The sequence below is a fragment of the Hyaena hyaena genome, unplaced genomic scaffold (genome assembly GCF_003009895.1).
Source record: "Hyaena hyaena isolate Hyena2069 unplaced genomic scaffold, ASM300989v1 scaffold_174, whole genome shotgun sequence".
NCBI lineage: Eukaryota > Metazoa > Chordata > Mammalia > Carnivora > Hyaenidae > Hyaena > Hyaena hyaena.
The window spans coordinates 2,722,459-2,734,357 of NW_024080806.1; the positions used below are offsets into that span (position 1 = coordinate 2,722,459).

Here is an 11,899-nt window from a genome sequence, read left to right on the forward strand (position 1 = left end):
AATTTTTATACTTTTATAGCTAACAGTTCTCTCCTGAAATATTATTTGTGTCTTTGAAAATATGTAGCATAATTATTGTAAGGTGTATCTGTTAACACCTGTTATTTGTGTGTCCTGTCAGTCTTTTGATTTTCTTTTATTTATAGTGGTTTCTTTTTTGTTATCTTCTAGTCCCACGTGCCTTTTTTTTTTTAATTGAGCACTGGACATTGTACATGAAAAACTACAAAAATAATTTCAACCTTACCATGCTACTGTCTTTCTCTAGAGAAGATTTAAGTTTGCTTCTGGGCAGTCATCTAACAGTGCTAATAACCTGGGATTATTTTCATTCAATTCCAGTGACTTAGATTATTTACAGCTGGGCTTTTTTTTTCTTTTTCTAAAACCAGTCTTCATTCACTCTTCTTCTGAGGGTGTGCTTTCATCTTGGGGCTGCAGCTACAAATGTTTATAAATTTCCAGCCTTAGCAAATACTAAATTCCCATTCCTAGCCCCTAGTATGATGAGATTATCAAAAACATTGCTCAGGCTCTGAGCCACCTGTTACAGAATCAGCAGTTATCTCCAGGAAAAAAAAAAAAAGTGCCACACACCTGTCCCCTTGTCTTCCTAATTGTAGTCTTGTAATTCCTCACCGGTCTTTTAGCACATCAGTCTTCAAGAGATTGTTTTTATAGGTGAAGAATATGGTAGGCATCCTCAGGAAGCTATCCTGAGTTTTTTAAGTCTTCCATTTTACTTCTGAACTCTACCAACAGGGTGGACCATTTTATTATATTTCATATATCATATTTATTTATTTATTTATTTATTTATTTATTTATTTTGAACGAGAGAAAAAAGAGAATAGTGGAAGGGCAGAGAGAGAGGGAGAGAGAGAATCCCAAGCCGGTTCTGCATACACTGTCAGCACAGAGCCCAATGTGGGGCTCGATCTTACAAACCGTGAGATCATGACTTGAGCTGAAATGAAGAGTTGGACGCTTAACTGACTGAGCCACCCAGGCACCCCCACCATCTTAACCATTTTAAAGTGCACAGTTCAGTGATATTTGCATTCTTGTGTAACTGTCACCACCCTCCATCTCTGGAACTCTTTTCATCTTGCAGTATTGAAACTCTTTACTCATTAAGTGAGGACTTCCATTCTTCCCTGCCCTTAGACCATACAGCCACTGTTCCACCTCTGTCTGTATGAATGTGATGATCGTAAGTAATTCATGTATGTTAATCATAACATATTTGGGTTTTTTTGTAATTAGCTTATTTTACTTAGCATAATCCTCTAGGTTCATCTATGTTGTCGCATGTATTAGATTTTCCTTCCTTTTTAAGGCTGAATAATATTCCATTATTTGTATATAATACATTTTGTTTATTCATCCATCAGTAGAATTTGGGTTTCCTACCTTTTGGCTCTTATGAAAAATGCTGCTACAAACATGGATATACAAACATCTCTTGAAGACCTTGTTTTGATTCTTTTTGGATGTATACCTAGAAGTGGAACTGCTGGTTCATATGATAATTTCATTTTGAAAATTTTTAAATCATTCTATGCTTAAGCTTATGAACACTTATATTTTAATGAAAATGTTACTTGAAAGAAGGTTTATTTATACACAGTGTAGTTTTATGAGGTAAGCTTAAGGTACTTTGCACATGCCATCTACAAAAAAAAGATTACATACATATTTATCTTAATGAAGGAAGATGTTACTTCAGAGAAGGTTCATACACAGTTGTTCCCATGCGTTAAGCACAGGGCTGTTCTAATATGCTTCTACAGATACTTTCAAAAATACTTCTATATTCATGATAGAAGATGCTACTTGTGAAAAGGCTTAAACGCAGGATAGTTTCAGTTAGTTAAGCATATGGCTATTGCCTTATTTTTCTACACATATGTTTACAGACATTTGTATCTTAATGAAAGAAGATATTACTTGAAGGAAGCTTCATGAACAGTATAGTGCCTATCAGTTAAGCATATGGCTATTCCCATATACAGTAAACTTGGATTATGAGTGACTTGTTCTGAAAATGTTTTGCAAGATGAGCAAATATTTCTAATAAATTTTAACTTGCTAAATGAGTGCTGTCTTGCAATATGAGTAGTATGTGATGCCGGATGTCACAGGATTGCAACTGAGCCAGTGGTTTCTCGCTGGCTTGCTCACTGTGGAATTGTGGGTAATTGTCTCCCATGCTTAAATGCTCAGTCTCAGGCCGTGGTGTTTGGCAGAAATCAGTGATTTTTCAGAACGTTGGAAGGTGCCCACAACTGGCACTAGTGTGTTTTTTGTCATTTCAGAGCACCAGTGGATGGTCCTTGGCTTTTCCAGGCAAGAGTGAGCTTAGTAATGCTTTGCTTCATTCTAGGTCAGGCTGCCTGCAGATACAGACCCTTCCTCTGCTGCCCTATTGCCACTTACATTAAATACAGTGTATGACACAGTCACAGTATATGTACTGCAGTCAACATCTGTGTGAGTGGGTACAATGGGCCTCATGAAGAAAAGCGTTGAAAAGAAAGGCGGTAAGAAGGAGGAGATGATGACAGTGGAAGTTAAGAAGGAAATCATTGAGAAGTAAGAATGAAGTATGCCCTGAAATTGCCAGATTTTATAAGAAGCCTTCATCTGCATCTTGTCTGCAGAGGAGGAGGAGAAAAAGGTGGAGGAATCTCTCTGTAAAATGTAAAATGTGGGAAACAGTGCAAAATGTTGTAGAAAAGCACCACCCAAATAAGGCTGTAGCAGTGTGAGCGAGTGATGAATCTGTTTAACAGCAATGCAACATCACATTTCCGCGAAATCCTCAAAAGGAGGCAAAAGCAAGTGTCGGGGACAGGTTCCTTGTTAACATTGCAGGACAAGAGAAAGATTCCATGGGGCCAGAGACAGCAGTGATTCTGGTAGCAAAAGTTGTCGTACACAGCAGCCTTCCTCTCACTCAGCCCTCTCGCACCAGCCACGAAGGGTTTCAAAGGTGACTGCAGATTAATTTATTCACTCTTCTTTATATTTTGTATTTTCTTTAATTTTTTATTATACTACAGTGCTGTAATTATTTTTATATGAATACTTTTGGGTCGTGGAATGAGTCATCTGAGTTTTCATTATTTCTTATGGGGAAATGTGCTTTGATACACAAGTGGTTTGGATTCCAAGCATGTTTCTGGAACAAATTATGCGCACAAACCAAAGTTTTACTGTACTTCAACACATAAGTCTTTTTTTAATGTTTTTATTTGAATTCCAGTTAGTGAACATACAGTGTAATATTAGTTTCAGGTGTACAACATAGGGATTCAGCACTTCAAACATCACTCCATGCTCTTCACAGGGGCATGCCTTCCTCGCCTCGTCCCCCCACCCACCTCTCCTCTGGTAACCATGTTTGTTCTCTATAGTTGCAAGCCTGTCTCTTGCCATACCTCCTCCTTCTCTCTCTCTCTCTCTCTCAGTCTCTCTTCTCTCTCTCTTTCTCTTTTCGCTCATTTGTTTCTTAAATTCCACATATGTGTGAAATATGGTGTTTGTCTTTCTCTGACTTACTTTGCTTAGCATCATACTTCCCTAGTCTGTTCATACCATTGGAAATAGCAAGGTTTCTTTTTCTTTTTCTTTCTTTTTTTTTGGACTGGGAAAGTAACTTTTCTTCTGGGGTGTGGGCACATGTCTAGTCTCAGAACTTCTGGAATTGCCTCTTGGTGCCAGTGATCTTTGTGACTTTGAGCATGTTGAAGTGCACAGTCTTTTTCAAGGGCCAACACCCACAGTGACCATGTCACCCACATGGACCTCCCAGAGCAAGAGGGGTAGGTGCACAGACATGCTTTTGTGACATTTTTCAAAGTGGTTGTACTTTTGGATGTAGTGGAGGTGGGCTCAGCAGATGACAGTGGTTCTCTGCATCTTCGTCTTGGTCACCGCAACAGGCAGAATATGCCCTTAGATGGAGACATTACCAGTAAAGCGACATTTTTTGTCAGTGTAGGGCCCTTAATGGGCTCCTTGGGTTTCTTGAAGCCCAGACCAATGTTTTTGCCGTATCATAGGAGCTTCTTTTTGCCAGTTTCTCCAAGCAGGACCCTCTAATGATTTTGAAAGGTGGAGGTTTACTTTCAATGGGCACAGTGAGTCTGAATGTCTGCCATCTTCCTGGCCACCTGAAAAAAGGATAATATTTTATCCTTCCTTATAGCTGAGTAATATTTCATAGTCTGTATATACACTACTGATTCTTTATCCATTCATTGTCAATGGATACTTGGTTTTTTTCTGTAGAAAAAAAATCTACGTAGATTGTAGATTATGCTGCTATAAACATCAGGGTGCAGGTATACCTTTGAATTAGTATTTTTGTATTTTTTGGATAAATACCTCATAGTGTAATTGCTGGATTGTATGGTACTTCAATTTTTAACTTTTTGAAGAACCTCCATACTGTTTTCCAGGGTGCCTGTTCAGCTTGCATTTCCACCAAGTGTGCAAGAGAGTTCCCCTTATTCCACATCCTCACCAATGCCTGTTGTTTCTTGTGTTGTTGAGTTTAGCCATTCTGATAGTTCTGAGGTGATATCTCATTGTACTCTTGTTTTGTAATTCCTGATGATGAGTGTGTTTCCCTGATGATGAGTCATCTTGTCATGTGTCTGTTGGCCATCTGTAGGTCTTCTTTGGAAAAATGTCTTTTCATATCTTCTGCCATTTTTAATTAGATTATTCATTTTTTAGGTGTTGAGTTTTATAAGTTTTTAATATATTTTGGATACTAATCCTGTATCTGATATGTCATTTGCAAATATGTTCTCTCATTCTGTAGGTAGTCTTGTGTTTTTGCTGATGTTTCCTTTGATGTGCAGAAGCTTTTTATTTTGATGAAGTCCTAGTAGTTTATTTTACTTTTGTTTACCTTGCTTTGGAGACATATCTAGAAAGAAGTTGCAATGCCCAGTGTCCACAGGAGAGCAATGCTTGTGTTCTTCTCTAGGATTTTTTATCTTTACTTTTTTTAAAAAAATTTTTTAGTATTTTATTTAATGTCTGAGAGAAAGACAGCGAGAGCAGGGGAGGGTCAGAGAGAGAGGGAGACACAGAATCCGAAACAGGTTCTAGGCTCTGAGCTGTCAACACAGAGCCCAACGCGGGGCCCAAACCCACGAACCATGAGATCATGACCTGAGCTGAAGTCGGATGCCCAACTGACTGAGCCACCCAGGCGACCCTACTTTTTTTTTTTTTTTTTTTTTAAAGTAAGCTTTATGTCCAGCATGGAGCCCAATGTGGGGCTTGAACTCATGACCCTCAGATCAAGATCTGAGCTGAGATCAACTGAGCCACCCAGGCACCCTTCCTCTAAGAATTTTTTTTGTTTTCAGTTCTCACATTAAGTTCTTTCATCCAGTTTGAATTTATTTTTCTGTATGCTGTACACATACACAAAAAGAAAACGGTTCAGTTTCATTCTTTTGCGTCTTGCTTTCCAGTTTCGTCAACATCATTTGTTGAAGAGACTATCTTTTTTTCCCCACCGGATGTTCTTTTCTGCTTTGTCAAAGATTAACTGACCATATAGTTGTGGGTTTATTGCTGAGTTCTCTATTGTGTTCCTTTGATGTTTGTTATTCTACTGATGTTTCCTTTGATGTGCAGAAGCTTTTTATTTTGATAAAGTCCTAATAGTTTATTTTGCTTTTGTTTTTATGCCAGTACCATACTGTTTTGATCACTACAGCTTTGTAATATAATTTGAAGCCCAGAATCGTGATGCTTCCAGCTTTGGTTTTCTTTTTCAGGATTGCTTTGTCAACTTGTGTTCTTTTGTGGGTCCATGCAAATTTTAGGATTGTTTGTTCTATCTCTGTGAAAAATGCCTCAGGTATTTTGATAAGGATTTCATTAAATTGCATTGTTTTGGGTAGTATAGACATTTTAACAGTACTTGCTATTCCAGTCCATGGGCATGGGCTGTCTTTCCATTTCTTTGTGTCATCTTCACTTTCTTACATTAGTGTTTTATGGTTTTCAGAACACAGGTCTTTCACTTCTTTGATTAGGTTTATCCAGATAATTAGGTATCTTATTGTTTTTGCTGCAAATGCAAATAAGATTGATTCCTCAATTTATCTTTCTGCTGCTTCATGTTGGTAAATAGAAATGCAACAGATTTCTGTACATTGGTTTTGTGTCCTGTGACTTTACCAAATCCATGTATCAGTTCTAGCAGGTACCTTTTTGTTTGTTATAGTATTTGTTTTAAAGTCTGATTTGTCTAATGTAAGTATTGCAGCTCTGGCTTTCTTTTGACATCCATTTGTGTGATAAATGTTTCTCCACCCCCACACTTTCAGTCTGTGGGGGTCTTCAGGTCTAAAAAGAGTCTCTTGTAGGCAGCATATAGATGGGTCTTGTTTCCTTTTTATCCATTATGACACCCTACATCATTTGATTAAAGCATTTAGTCCATTTACATTGATGATAATTATTGATAGGTATATATTTAGTGCCATTTTATTACTTGTTTTGTTGTTGTTTCTGGAGATTTTATCTGTTCCTTTCTTGTCTTTGGCACTTTTGGTCTCTCCTTTGCACTCCAAGAGTCTCCTTTAATATTTCTTGCAAGGCTTGTTTGGTGGTCATGAACCCCTTTAGTTTTTGTTTCTTTGGGAAACTATCTCTCCTATTCTGGATGGTTTCCTTGCTGGATAGAGTATTCTTGACTGCATATTTTTCTCATTGAACACTTTGAATATATCATGCCATTCCCTTCTGGCTTGCCAAGTTTTTGTTGAAAAATCTCCTTCTAGCCCCTGGATTTTCCCTTGTAAGTTAAGGACTTCATTTTTCTTGTTCATTTTAATTTTTTCTTTATCACTGTATTTTGCAAATTTAATGACAATATATCTTGGTGTGGGCCTGCTTTTGTTGATTTTGATGGGAGTTCTCTGTGCCTCCGGGATGTGGATGTCTGTTTCCTTCCCCAGATTAGAGAAGTTTCGGCTATTATTTCTTATAATAAATTTTCTGCTCTTGTCTCTCTTCTTCTGGGATTCCTATAACATGAATGTTATCATGTTTGATGGAATTACTGAGTTCACTATATCTATTCTTGTGTTGTATAATTCTTTCTCTCTTTAGTTCAGCTTCATTATTTTCCATTATTTTGTCTTTGAGATCACTAATTTGTTCCTCTGCTTCTTCAATCCTGGTGTTCATCGCATTGATTCTTTTTAACTCTTTTATCTCTGGGTAAGGGTCTTCCTGACCCTTCCTCTGGGTAAGGGACTTCTTTTCTCAAGTCCAGTGAGTATCCTTATGATTGTTGGTTTAAATTCTCCATCAGGTGTGTTACTTATGTCTGCTGCCCAAAGCAATGTACAAATTTAATGTGATCTCTACCAAAGTACCACCAGCATTTTTCATAGAGTTAGAACAAATAACCCTAAAATTTTTATGGAATCATAAAAGACCCTGAATAGCTAAAACAATCCTGAGAAAGAAAAGCAAAACTGGAGGCATCACAATTCTGGACTTAAGCTATATTACAAAACTGTAGTCATCAAGACAGTATGGTACTGGCACAAAAAACAGACACATAGATTAGTGGAACAGAATAGAAAACCCAGAAATGGACCCACAAATATATGGGCAACTCATCTTTGACAGAGCAGGGAAGAATATGCAATGGAAAAAGACGGTCCCTTCAAAAAATGATATTGGGAAAACTGCACAGCAACATGCAAAGGAGTGAAACTGGACCACTTTGGTACACCATACACAGAAATAAAAATGGATTAAAGACCTAAAGTCTGTTTCTGCTGATGTAAGTGTTGTTTTTCTTTTTAAAAATTTTAATGTTTACTTATTTTTGAGAGAGAGAGAGAGCAAGCGAGCACAGGGGAGGGGCAGCAAGAGAGAGGCAAACACAGAATCTGAAGCAGCTCCGGGCTCTGAGCTGTTGGCACAGAGCCCGACGTGGGGCTCGAACACATGAACCATGAGATCATGACCTGAGCCGAAGTCAGATGCTTAACCCACTGAGCCACCCAGGTGCCCCCTGATGTGAATATTGTTACTCTTGCTTTCTTTTCATTTATACCTAAATGAGATATCTTGTTCCATCCTTTCACATTTAGGCTATGCGTGTCTTTAGATCTGAAGTGAGTCTCTTATAGGCAGCAAACAGATGAGTTTTTAAAATTCATTTGGCCACCCTATGTCTTTTGGTTGGAGCTTTACTCCATTGACATTTTAAGAAGTTACTGATAGGTTTGTATTTATTGCCACTTTGCTCATTGTTTTCTGGGAGCTTTTGTTGGTCTTCTTTGTTCTTCTCTTGCTTTGTTTCCTTGTGATTGATGACTTTCTTTCATGTCATGTTTCTCTTTATTTTTTTATGTATCTCTCAAAAGTTTTTGCTTTGTGGTTACCATGAGGTTCATATATCACAGCTGATATATGTGTGTGTGTGTGTATACATGTGTGTATATATATGTGTATATGTGTGTATATATACATGTGTATATATATGTATGTATATATATACACATATATATATACACACATATATATATGTGTATATATATCAATCAGTCTATTTTAGGTAGGTGGTCATTTCACTGTTGGTGGAAATGCAAACAGGTAGAGCCACTCTGGAAAACAGTATGGAGGCTCCTCACAAGTTAGAAAAGAATAAAAGTTAAAAATACCCTATGATTCAGCAGTTGCACTACAAGGTATTTACCCAGAGGATACAAAAATACCAATTCTATGAGATACATGCATCCTGATGTTTATGGCAGTATTATAAACAATAGCCAAACTATGGAAAGAGCCCACATGCCCACTGACTGATGAATGGATTAAAAAAGATGTGGTGTATATATACAATGAAATATTAGACGGCCATCAAAAAGAGTGAAATCTTGCCATTTGCAATGATGTGGGTGGGCCTAGAGTGTATTATGCTAAGTGGAATAAGTCGATCTGAGAAGGACAAACACCATATGATTTTATTCATGTGTGGAATTTAAGAAACAAAACAGATGAACATAGATGGGGGGAAGGCAAAGCAAACCATAAAACAGACTCTGAAATATAGAGAACAAACTGGAGGGGAGGTGGGCAGGGTGTTGGGTTAAATGGGGGCTGGGAATTAAGGAGGGCACTTACCAGGATGAGCAGTGGGTGTTGTATGCAAGTGATGAATCACTGGGTTCTACTCCTGAAACTAAGGTTACACTATATTAAGTAACGAATTTAAATGAAAACATGGAAAAAAATTATTTGGTGGTCATTTAAGTTGAAATACATTCTGAAAGCACTAGACTTTACCCCCCTGCCCATGTTCATATTTTTGATGCCATATTTTACATCTTTTTGCTTAGTTTACTCATTATTATTGTAGATTTAGTTGATTTTTACCACTTTTGTCTTTTAAGTCTCTTACTTGCTTTATAAGTGGTTGGTTGATTCACTGCCCTATTTTTATGTTCCCTTTACTAGTGAGATTTTTTCCTTTCCTATGTTTTTTTTTATTTCTAGTTATGACCTTTTCTGCTTGAGGAAGTCCCTTATTATTTCTTGTAAAGCCTGTTTAGTGATAATAAACTCCTTTAGCTTTTGCTTGTTTGGAATATATTTATCTACCCTTCAATTCTGAATGATGACCTTGCTTAGTAGAGTGTTTCTGGTTGTAGTTTTTTCCCCCATCAGTGCTATGAATATATCTTACCGCTCCATTCTGGTCTGTTAACTTTTTGCTGAAATATTAGCTGTTAGTCTCATGGGGGTTTCCCTATGCATAATTAATTGCTTTTCCCTCGCTATTTTTAGAATTTTCTCTTTATCTTTAATGTTTGACATTTTATTTCTGATGCATCTTGGAATGTATCTTGTCATGGACTGTTGCTTCCGGGACCTAGATTTCTGTTTCCTTCTCCAGGTTAGGAAAGTTTTCACTATTAGTCTTAAATAACTTTCTTGCCTCTTTATCTTTTTTCTTCCTGGAGTGCTTTAATACAGATATGAGGATGCTTGATGTCTCAGAAGTCCATTAAACCACCCTCATTTCTTTTTTTTTTTTTTTTTAATTTTTTAAATGTTTTATTTATTTCTGAGAGAGAGAGAGCATGAGCAGGGGAGGGTCAGAGCGAGAGGGAGACACAGAGTCTGAAACAGGCTCCAAGTTCTAAGCTGTCAGCACCAAGCACAATGTGGGGCTCGAACCCACGAACTGTGAGATCATGACCTGAGCCAAAGTTGGACGCTTAACTGACTGAACCACCCAGGTGCCCCTACATAATTTTTCTTAACTTTTTCTTTTTATCATTAAAATTTTCTCTTTTCCAATTTTTAAGGTTTCTTGGCTATTATTTTTTGACTTATTTTTGGTTAGTTCATTTTTAAATACCTTTTTTTTTTACACATGAAACTAAAATACTTTCAATATGGGAATTTTCACGTACATGGAAGCAGAAAAGATGTTACAGAAACAATCCCTGGGCCATCAATCACCTAGTTTCAACAGACATCAAGTTTCTTCTGAATGTTTTCATCTTCTTTCCTCTACATTTAAACCTTTTCTTTCTGGAATATTTTAAAGCAAGTCCCAGATGTCATATTTTTCCCTTGAATAGTTTGTATTTCTAGCAGATAAGGACTTTTTTTTTTTTTTTTTTGCTGGCTTGTTTAATAAAACCGCAAGTTTCACTTACTTATCTTCCTTGTTTTATGATATATAAACCTAAGTTACACATTTTTCTTGGAGCACTTTTATGGCCTATCCCAGAGATATTAACCTCTATATTCTTATTGTCATTCATTTCTAAATAATTTATAAATTTTATTTTGATTTTCTGTTTACTCTAGAGGTCTTTGTAAGTCTGTCCTAAACGCCCCTTGTAGATAGAATAGTGGTGCTGTCTTCCTCCCTCTGCTTTCTGTGGTCAGTGGCTACAGCCTTTTCACTGACACCGTGTAGAATTCGTTGACACTTACATTGTCAGGCTTCTAGAACAACGATGGCGTACGCCTGTTGAGTATCTGCTATGTGCCACACACTAAGTATATTCCAGATGAAAACTCATTTAATTCTCATACCAGCTCTGTGATGCAGGGTACAGTTTTCCTTGGAAAGCGTGTACAGTCAGTATTTATGGACTTGAAAGCTCTCTTTTTATTTTTTAGGTCAAACTTCTTAATTCTGTTGTTGAAATATTCTTTGTCTTTACTTACTCTTGTTTACTAATGATAAGGGAGCATGAGGCAAGCTGAGGGCAAAAAGGCTGGCCTACCTCCCACCCCCTCCCCTGCCCCCCTGCCCAGGTGGGATCTGGGTGATATTCCTCGGATACTCTGGCTACTCAAGAACAAAAAAAGGGGTTTAAGTGCCTGCCGTGGTGACGTGGGAAACTAAGGCAAATGAAAAATTAAATTCCCTTACTGCCTGGAGCCCAGTGACAAGTCCTTGAAACTGTCCAAGTGACCTCCCTCTATGAGCTCAGCTCAATGATGACACTTTGCTGCGGGCAAAAGAGAACCTGGGCTTAACCTTATCCCGACCTCGAGGACCCTGTAAGTCTACTTCCTGTATCTCAGCTGCCCCAGGATATATGCTGGCAGTCACACCCCAAGCTTATGGCCCCTCATATACATCTAAAGGGTTTCATGACTGACATTTTATTAAAGGGCAATAAATGGCATTTCCCTCGCAACAGCCAGCCCCTCAAGGTCCTGTGAACCTTGCTTCTAAAATTCCTTGGAGACTTACTCTGTCCCTGACCCCCTCCCAATCTGAGGGGGTATAATGACCCCAGGGAAGCTCTTCCTGCCCATGGCTCCTGTCCCCGTGGTTTAATAAAATCACCTTTTTGCACCAAAGATGTCT

General features: G+C 37.8%; 1 pseudogene; it reads right to left on the minus strand.

Annotated features, from left to right (window-relative positions):
- Positions 1-3,583: 3,583 nt before the first annotated feature.
- Positions 3,584-4,166, minus strand: LOC120237202 (annotated as a pseudogene).
- Between the last annotated feature and the right edge of the window lie 7,733 nt (positions 4,167-11,899).